Genomic DNA, 10,100 nt, shown 5'->3' with positions numbered 1-10,100 from the left:
CATTGTGTAAGAAACATTAAGTACTATCTAGGAAGTTGGCACTGAGAAGATTAAAAGAAGAAATTCAGGCCGGAAAAGAACCTAGGTCAAGTTAATGTCTCCATTTACACATCGAATCATCCTGAGGATCACACTTTCACTTGGAGAAAGAAATAAAATACCATGCACAAAACTACAGTTCAGTCTCTTGAATGTTATTAAAATACGGTATTTAATAAAAGCAGTCTTCATCTATAAAGCAGAAGCATTGCCACATTTGGTCTTCCAGTTAAACTTTCTTTCTAAATCCTCGGAGAAAGAACCCAGATAAAGGTTCGACTGATCTTAACTGTCAGCAATACATGTGTGGTCCAAGAACTGTACCGCCAGCAAATACAGAGGAGTGGCTTGTTCTAATTTTATATACAGATGCTCTTTTTGAGTCACCACCTACCTCAAAGTGAAGGACCTTAGCTCTGCTCAGTACATCTTTTCCTGACAGGATGTTTACCCTTCACTTTTCTAACATGAAATGAAAGCCACTTCAAACCGTGCAGCTTTATTAGAAAGCATTTCTGAATTCATTCTCATCCTCAAAGGATGCTTTAAAACAATAAACAAGAGAGCTGCAATACGCATATATTAATATAGAGAAAGACATAACATTGCTTAATTTCTAATACAGAATACTGGAACACAAATCGAAAAAAAGCATGCGGGCAAGTAATGGATGTACATTCATCCCTTTCACTCAGATCAAAGAGAGGGAGCTCTCAATGACTCATACATACCGGACAGAGTTTAATGTTATAAAGAAACGTGCCAGAGATGCGGCAGTGATGGCAAGGAAAATGAGTCTTTCGGAAGCAGAAAGATTTAAGAGGAAAGAAGATCATGCCATATCGCAAACTCTGATACTACAGTTCCAACCCTCCCACGTTGCTCTTTCCATCTCTTTTTTGCTTCTTGCATTTCCCTTCGCCGCCTGTGTTAAGTGTGTACCTCCCCGCACAACTTACCTTGAAACGGGACTCCATTGAGCTCTTGAGAGTGACACAAGCTTCGGGCCAATCGTATCAAGCACGCTCGCCCGGGCGGCCTCAATGGAAGCATCTAGACCAATCAGGGTCCTGGGGAGATGAGCAAGTTACGTTGTGGCGCCACTCGGCGTATACTTCCGCGCGTGCTGCCCGGGATAGGAGCCTGGAGAGCAGCTGCACACACGGCAGTGCGGAGGCAGAGAAGGGGTTGGTGATACGGTGCTATAAATCTGTGGTCCAGTCCACCTCCCTTTTAAGACGTCCTCCCCCCTTATTTCTGTTCTCAGTTAGAGATGCAGCAGCTTACTCCTGTAGCGACCTACTAAAAAGCAACAAGGAGAAAGACATCGTCTTTTTGAAAAAACGTTCTTTCGTCTCTTTTCTTTGTTCCTTCGTTTGTTTTTCTTGCCCCTTTTTGTTTAGTTGAACGGCAATAGGAGGATAGTCTCTCCTTCTTTTTTAAACTCTCTTTTTTAAGTTCCCCCTCCCCTTTCGTATTTTTTTTTTTTTTCGCCATTTCTTTTAGCGTTGGACTTTGGGGTCGAAAGAATTTCTTTTTATTTGCTTCTTTTAAGCCGAGCACAGTTTAGGTTTCGTGCTGTCTTAAGAGAACTATCCAGCAGCTTCTTGCTCATCCTTATTGGGAGAACTGCACCGTTACTTTAAAAACACACATACACAAAAACCTTAAGGGAGAAAGGTAAGTTTCGGTTTGGTTTCTTTAATCATTAGTTGCAGCGATGCGCTGGCAAACCCAGAAAACCTGTAAGTGAGCGGAATACAGAATATGAAGTTAATTGCACATGTTTATCTCATTTCAAAGCTACTGCTCTGCTTTTTAATTCTAGAGAGCTAGACTAAAAGACAGTGGACGCATGCTTGACGTACTGAATTTTCGCAAATGTCAATGGCAGAAACTTAAGTGGTAAATGTGGCTAGAGTAGAGCAGGGGTTCAATGGGAGTCTAGGTGTTGAGTGAGCTTCAGGATTTGAGGTTGGAAGTTCATTTCACGGGAAGAGAGGGATAACTTGGGCTTGGGGGGGGGGGGTGGTGGTGGTGGGATGCATGCCTCTACTTTCGCACGGCAACCAAAGGACTGGAGAGGCTTTAATACCATTGAGGGGAATCAGAAGCTTGGACTTGCAGATTAGACCAGCGAAAACCCCACACCTAATTGCATTAACCAGATAACATGTGCTGGGGAGATGGGATTGCCAGATGGAATTTAGATGCTGCACCAGGCTGCTAGTTGTAGTTGAGTGAAAAAAGTACATGCCGCCTGAGGGCTAGGGCTGGGCTGGGGCTAGGGTGGGTAGAAGCTGTCAAAACTCATCATTGCTAGGTGTGCGGGCTCTAATTCACGGGCGCCAATTACCATGATTCTTTTTTAAAAGAAGGTAGCCAGTTTAGGGCCGAATTCTTAAGCCTGTACCGGATATGAGATTCCCTTTGTTCAGAAAAGCGTAAATAAGATCCTTGGAGCTGTGTCTGTGGAGTGGCGGCTGCCTGGGAGCCTTGCTGTGCTGGGCGCTGGGAAGTGGATTCCAAGCCCTGTCCTTGGTCCTACGCGGCTGACTTCGCCTTCGGGGCGAGGGGGAACCCCTTCGCAGCCGCAAGGATTCACAGCTACCCCAGGAGCCAACTCGGCTACGTTGCCCTCACCCCTTCTTACCGCCCCCCCCTCCCCCGAATAGCTATTGTTAAACTGACGCCGGGAGAAAGATGGTTGGGGGGGGGGGTGAGATGCTGGGCAGACACATGCTTCATTTTAACTTTTGTGATTTCTCAGGGTTTGGGAGAAACCAGCTGGCTTTCTACTGCGGAAAAAGAGAAATCGGGGTAGATGTGGGAAAGGGGGGAGGGTGTTCGCTGGGCGGGGAGGACCGAGACGGCGGCGGTGAACGAGGTGCTGCCTTTGCCGAAAAGAAGTTTAAATTATTGGCACGAGGGGGTGTGGGTGAGTGTGCATGAGAGCGCCGGTGTGGTGCTGGAGCTGGAGAGAATGGGGGAAAAGGTACAAAACCGGCGGGGTGGTTAATTTCTCCCTGCTCTCCACCCCACCCACCCTCCCGGGTCTAAAAGCCAACTTGCGGGCCAGCCTCCAGACTCGACCGTGCCATCCCCGGGCGGTGGGGTCTGGGGATAGCAAGGTGGCAGTGCCCTGCACGGGAGCTCCGCGGCGAAAAAGACCTCGCGTGGCCATTGTTGCTTAATTTATGCCCAGCACGTTGCTACGTGCCCACCTATTTCACGTCTGTAAAGAATTAATATGAGAGCTATACAACTGTGGCAAATTGGAGGTTGGATACGTTCCCCATTTCCCATTTTCAAGTACGGGTTAGCGAAACTGATGTCGAGGCTGGGTATTTTCTCTTGTAAAGCCAGCTGCAGATCTGGCTTCATTGTGGCCAGAGAGAAATAGTCAACCATTTAGTATTTACTCTTAACCCTGCTGGGATGGGATGAATGTCCCTTACTTTCTCCCCGAAATGCATGGGTTCTTTCCCCGCCCCCACTCACCTACAAACTCTCCTGTTGGTTAAGATTCTAAACCTTTAGCCCTTCCCCACATCTCTCTCTCTCTCTCTCTATATATATATATATATGTATGTATGTATATGTATATGTATATGTATATGTATATATATCCTGGATGTTGGAAATAGGAGGGAGATGGAGATGGTTTATTTCTTAGGCCTACACTGCAACCTATAAAAATACAGGCTTAAAGTGGATGGGGGGGATGGTTACAGAGTAGACAATAGTAACCGAATAAATTATTTTCCTAATTGAAAGTAAGTTCCTAAAGGTCAAGAAAAAAGTGTGCATGTTTTAGGGGTGGTAGAGTAGAAAAGCTGTTTGGGCCTGTAAGACTTACTTCGTAAAATGGCTTCTTAAATGGGACATCTGAAAGGTTTGTTCAGAATCTAAACAAATAAGTCTGTAAAACCAGAACATGTTGAGTGTTTAAAAGTCGCTTTTGGAGGATTTAAAAAAGGAACTACCTCAGTAATTATTGTCATTCCCCGAGTCTGTCTGTCTTACACCAATCACTCCTGGGTTCTTCCCTCTTTTAACCAAGTGTTTGGACACTCCGTTTTTAACCTGTTCTGGAGTTCTCCACGAAAAACGCAACGTGTGCAGGTCGAAGTGGACTGGAAGACTTGGGTAACTCTGTAGAGAGGTCTCCCATAACTTCAAGAAGTCAGCCTCAGGAAGTAGGGCGTAGGGCATTCTTAGAGTTTTAGGCTTGGATTGGCAACTGTGGTAGGCCCATTTTTACCTAACGTTGGAAAACAGGCGTTTTTAGCAATCCCGCCTGCCTAGCATGGGCACGCTATCATTAACTGTTTAGAGGGAGGTCAAAAGAGGCGCAGGCGCTTTGAGCAGTTTTCCCAGTAACCCCGTACAATGTCAATTAAGGTCATTTAATTGCTAATCGGATTTGGGGTGACAACAGAAATGCTGATATACAATCAATTAGCTATTTCTGGTGTCCCCAGTCTGGGCCCCCCAAATCGAGGGATGGATTGTCTTCTTTTAGATTAGGGTTGAACCCCTTAACTTTGCTATGCCTGATTTGACTTCGTCCAAGAGGGCAATTTTGTCTCCTCCACCCCCGCCCTGGGTGAAAGGAGTCCTTCCTCCATTCTCTCCCCCCCTACCCCGCCCCGCCCGTCGCGTGGGGGCGGGGAGCGCTGGGCGCCCTTAGCGGACCTTGCTGCATCAAACCCGCATCATGCCCTTGAAGCTGTAACCTCGGTCACGTTCTTGCGGCGACTCAGTCGCCCACTGCTCAGTTCCTTTCGCTTACCTCCTGCGATTTCAGGTAGGTATGACAGGTGATATTTTAAGTGCAGTTTTTAAGGGGGGGGGGGAAGGGTTAGAACAGAAGCCTTTGCAATGAAAACAATCACAACACGACAGGTGCTCTCGTAATTAAGCGGCCGAGCAGGTGTAAAAACGTGCTCCCACCGCGTGGCTCGGGGTCGGTTTTGACTCCCAGTCGCGGGGCTGAGTCCGAGGACAGGCACAGGTTTTTCTGGGGAAAGGCGATTGAGCTGGGCGTGGGGGCGGGCCAAGGCTAAGCAGCGATGCGACGCCCCCTCGGTGAAGAGTTGGCCGTTCCGGGGCTAACGTGGGGGGCGTTGGAGGGATGCGGCGAGCAGCAGCCTCTTGCATAGTCGAGCGCAGGGCTTCCTACTTTGCGTTTGAAGCAGAGTATAGCACCCCGCACAGGTACTGGGGCTTATGTGAACGTCAGGTGCCATCTAGAGAGGCAGAGAGGCGGCAGCCAGGGCTGAGCCATCTAAAGGGACCAAGGGACAGGACCCCTCGGCTGTGAAGTGGGGTGGGGTGGGGTGGGGGGGAGAGCCGTTTAACTCTGCTTCTTTGTGTGTGTGTGTGTGTGTGTGTGTGTGTGTGTGATCCACATCAAAGTAACCCCCGCGCGAGTCGCTCCGGCTTCGCGTTAGCGCCTGGAACCTCGGGGTGTGCAAACTTGCACCTGGCGTCGGCCGCCCCGGGCGCGCGGCGCTCTCCGCGCTGCCGGGGGAGCCCGGTCCCAGACTCGCTCGGGGTCGGGGGACGCGAGGCGCGGGGCCGAGCGGCGGCGGCCGGGGCCGGGCGTCTCCTCGCAGCAGCGACCCGCGGGCGGCCGGGCAGGGCACGCGCCCGCGGCGGCGCCGCTAACTCGCCGCGGGCCCCGCCTCCTGGCGCTCGTCCCAGCAAGCCCCTCCCCCCCGCCCCGCTACAAACGGCGGGACCGCGGCGCCGGGGCGGCACTGAGGCAGCTGCCGGCCGGGCGAGGAGGCCGGTCGCCGGCGCGGCGCGGCGCGACGCGGGCAGGGCGGGGGCTCCGCCGGTTCCAGTCCGCCTTCCCGCCTCCGCCAGGACCGGGGACGCCGCGGAGCCCGCCCGGAGCGACTCCTCCGCGGCTGTGCTGACGGCCGGCGGCGCGAGCCGTAGTAGCTGCAGCCCGAGTCGCAGCAGGCAAGTGCGGGGGGCGTGGGGGGCGGGGCGGGGCGCGGGCGGGCTCGCGGCGCCGGCCTCGGCTCGGTGTTGGGCGCCGCGGCGCCGAGCGGGGCGCGGGGGGCGCGGGGCGCGGGGCGCGGTCCGGCCCCCGCGCGGTGGGAGCCCGAGTGCGGCCTCGGGCGGGGACGCCGGTGGGGGCGGCGGGGGTTGCGCACGCGAAGTTCCTCGAGCTCGGCCCCGCGCGGCGGGAGTGCAGGGAATCGGGCGCCTCGGCAGGTGGCGCCGCCCCTCCCGTGGGCACGAGCCGGCGGGGGCGGCGGGAGCCGAGCGGGGCCAGTCGCGCCGGGCAGCGTGCTCAGGCCCGGACGTGCCCGGGGACGGCCGCGCGCAGCGCCCGCAGAGCTGCGCCGAGACGCAGGTGAGTGCTTTGGAGGGAAAAGTGGGGGAGGGGGCTTTTCTAGAAAAGGGCAGGATTCCTGGGGCGAGACCCGGCCGCCCCGCCTGCGGAGGCTGTGTGCCCGGCTCTCCAGTCGGGTGGTGCCCCCTCGGCTCGGCGCCGCCTCGCGCCAGGTCCTCGGGGCGCCCGGAGACTCGGGGCGGCCGCGCGGCGTGCGGGGGCGGCGTGGGACCGGGGGCGGCCAGCGCGGAGCCAGCGGGATCCCCCGGCCCGACCGCCCGCCCGCCCGCCCGCCCTCTTGCGCCGTCTTGGGGGAGGCCGGGCGCAGCCGCGCCGGGTCGCAGCGAGCGGTGACACCCCGGGTTTGCGCGGAGCAGCGCGCCGGGCGGGAATCGCCGGGCGGGCCGAGCCGGACCCGGGGCCCGGGCTCGCCGCCGTGGGTTGCGGCAGCTGCGCCTCCAGCCCCGCCGGGGAGGGCGGGCAGCCGGGTCGCGGCCCCCGTGCCCGGACGTGTGTGCGTGCCCCGGTGCGGTTGGTGCCTCGCGGGGACCAGCACCGGCTCACCAGCAGGTGCTCCTCCAGCGGGCTTGACAGTGACCGGCAGGCGGTCTTCCCGGCGCGATGCCTTAAAAGCCTGCTCGCTACCCTGGAGGGCCGGAGCGCAAAACCTGGTCTCTAGATGTGAGCCACGAGCAGGGGTTGTAGCTGTCCAGATGGTCCTTTAAAATAGCGTGCGTTTAAAAACATCATCTTTATCCTAAAAATTTCATCTCCTGTCTTCTCTCTACGTTTTCTGGGAATGTGAGAAAGGAGGGCTTGTTAGAGGGTATCTGTCTGTTCTCTTTCATTCCCTCCCCGAAGGATGGGGCTTAGCAATGCTAAATGAATACACCTCCGTCAAGGACAAAGAGTTTTTTCAAACTTAATTTTTTTTTTTTTTTGATGGCCCTACCTATAGTGATTCTGTCCTCCTTGAAATGTACCTCTGCCCCAAACTTAATGACATTTGTATGTCCGTTTAAAACCCCTCGAATACCATTGGGGGTGTGATGTTTCCCATCTCCCTGAAAAAATCAGTTTGAATTACTGGTTAGTTGGCCCTTGAAGACAGGCTTCTCAAGAACCGTTTCCCCAGACTCCTTTGAATTTTTCATTTGTGCTCAGCTCGCTCTTCCTTGCGGGAGCTGACCTGGAGTCTCCATTTTGGTGAGCGGGTGGAAAAGCTTTCCCGGCTCTACTTTCTCATCCAGACCTTTGGGTCTAGAAATGGTGACTGTTTTGCTGCATGGATTGGAACATTATTACTGCATTTGTTTTTGGGTTATTCTTTATAAGAGGTTTGTAAGAATGTTGATTTAACACTGCTCAGGTGGGGGTGTATGTGCATACTTAGAGGAAGTTCCTTTGGAAATGGGAGAGGAAGGAGGGAGAGGGGGCGGGGGCGGGAAGAAAAGGAGTCTAGAAGGAAATGGCTGGGGTGGAGTAGGAAAAATTAAATGATGAAGAAACATTACATCCAGTTTGTGATTCCTCTGCCCCCCCTTTTTTTTTTCTTCTTGAGAGAATGTTTTTCTGTTTGTATGATCAAAACTGGCCACTTATTGCCTATTTGGGTAACTTGGTGCTGCCACCTTTCGGGGAATAGGGTTTTTTTATTTACCCTTCAAAGACAGCCTGAAGTATTTAAGGCCCCCCTTTCCTGTGTCTTTAGGTGTTTCCTCCACTGTATAGTGTTTGCTCTTAGGAATCAGGTCAGCTCTTTTAAACTGTATACAATGTCCCTTTGGATGAAGAGAGTTTTAATTTTAGAGTATGCTTCTGGAATAGAACAGATACCCCAAACCGGTAAGTGTAGGCCGGACAGTTAGGCCGGACCTGTCTGTTATATACTACTGAACCTTATTTTTTAGGCTAAAAATGCATGGGTTAAGAGTTCCTTTTTTTGTTTTTTTTTGTTTTTTTTTTTTTTTGGGGGGGGGGCGGGTGGTGGTGGTGAGGGTGGGGTTGGTTCCCTGGTTCTGGTTAATGCTTCTTCACCAGAGAAGCAGAGTCCTTCTCTGCCTGGGTTTTGCACTTTTAGTTATGACCTATCTCCTACTGAGGTATGGAACGGCAGCGCTCTAAGTGGCATTTCTACTAACCCATTCCTTAATCTACCCTTTTGGATCTTTGTATGCAGATGTTCCTGGCTGATTCTTGTTACCAATTTCAGCCATTCTAGCCTTCCATGCTTTTCTGGTTGACATTATAATTTAAAAGATACTGCTTTCCATCCCTGCTCCTCACCTCCGCCCCGCAAACCTCTCTTTCTTTTATTCTAGGAGCAAGTCCCAAGTTTTCTTTAAGGACACAACAAAGCCATCCAGAATACCCCGACTTCTAAACTGGGATCAACCTTTCTTTGATGAGGAAAAAAAAAAAATCTTTTTTTAAACCTGGGATGCTTTTCAGGTGGTAGCATGGCACAAGGACACCACAGTGGCACGTTACTGTTCATGTTCTTTTTTTCCCCCAAAGGACTGGATATTCCAAAATAGCATCGCGTTAAGACTAACTTTACTGTTTACCATTTTGATAGATTAGTCTGCCTGGTAGGGTCAGTTCTTCTATCATTTGAAGTCTTATTAAAGCTACCGTTAACACATTCTTTTTACCACGTTTTACACCAATAACGTATATTTGGAAATAAGGGAAATCCATGGTACTTAGCCTGGTCAGATAATTTTTTTTGATGGCATTGAGGGGCTGTATAGGTGAGGTCGTAGGAGGCCTGGGTGATATGCCCCCCCCTGAGGAAAACCAGCCTATAGCCATCTACCTCAGCTTTTTAATTTTTTTTTTTTTTTTTTTGATATTCAGCTGGACAGGCCAACAATCATAGTAAGCTACCACATTTGAGGTTTGTTTTTTGTTTTTTAAGCGTGAGTCCTTGGTTGGAAACAGAACTGCTTTATAGGCATATAACCTGTGCAGTCTTAACCACTCCCCCTTGAAATTCTTAAATTTTTGAACTAGCGGACCCTCTACTTTGATTTTGTACCGGGATCCACGGATTTGCATAGCTTATCCTGGTTAGTCTTAACCATTGGTTAATATTTTTAGCTGCCAGTACTGCTGTTTAATGCTAATATATAATTGTTTGAAAGTTTTATGCTCTGGTGATGCCACACCCAACTCGAATTAACTCTGTAGAGGATATCAGACACACAGAATATTCACTTGCTTTGGTCAGTTTCATTTTACAGATGTGAAAGTATTCCCTGGCTCTGGTTACTCACAGAACCCATGTGTGTGTACTTTAATGCCAAACTCACTGTTTTGTATGTTTCTAATTTGGGAAGAACATTTTAAGTTCTATTTATTTGATTTTTATATACTAATTGGTTTGCAACGTTAGTCGATTTTTCTTCTTGATTTTAAGTAATATAAATCTGCTAAGTAGAAACAGAAGCGGTTTAAACTTGAAAGGCAATAATTTGTTTTAAGGCTTTTGTGTATTAAAAGATAGGCATTTTATCATGGTTTTACATAGCATTGGTAACTTAGAATCTGAACTAAAAATAGCAATTAGTATAGTAAAATACTATGGCAGTTTTATGGCATATGTAGGAAATTTTTCAATAACGGATTTGGTTTATAGCATGTATGATGCGTACCATAATTTTAGTAAGATCACAGAATATTTTTTAAGAGAATATGACTTTCTCTA

General features: G+C 50.6%; 1 protein-coding gene across 23 annotated transcripts in view; it reads left to right on the top strand.

The window, feature by feature from the left end:
• The first annotated feature begins 1,172 nt into the window (after positions 1-1,172).
• ELAVL2 (ELAV like RNA binding protein 2) overlaps positions 1,173-10,100 on the top strand; it is a 143,056-nt gene continuing 134,128 nt past the window's right edge. For 5 of the 23 annotated variants that reach the window (XM_025432551.3, XM_025432557.3, XM_025432556.3 and 2 more), the window contains exon 1: positions 1,173-1,719. The gene's annotated coding sequence lies outside the window, so the exon portion shown is untranslated. Of the gene's footprint in view, positions 1,720-4,824; positions 4,850-5,860; positions 6,013-6,310; positions 6,413-10,100 lie in introns of those variants that run through there. The other 18 variants (XM_025432558.3, XM_025432553.3, XM_025432550.3 and 15 more) reach the window with 11 other exon arrangements.

This window comes from Canis lupus, chromosome 11 (genome assembly GCF_003254725.2).
Source record: "Canis lupus dingo isolate Sandy chromosome 11, ASM325472v2, whole genome shotgun sequence".
In the NCBI taxonomy this organism is placed as follows: domain Eukaryota; kingdom Metazoa; phylum Chordata; class Mammalia; order Carnivora; family Canidae; genus Canis; species Canis lupus.
Note: the sequence above shows the minus strand (reverse complement) of the source record. Positions and strands in the feature narration are given on the sequence as shown.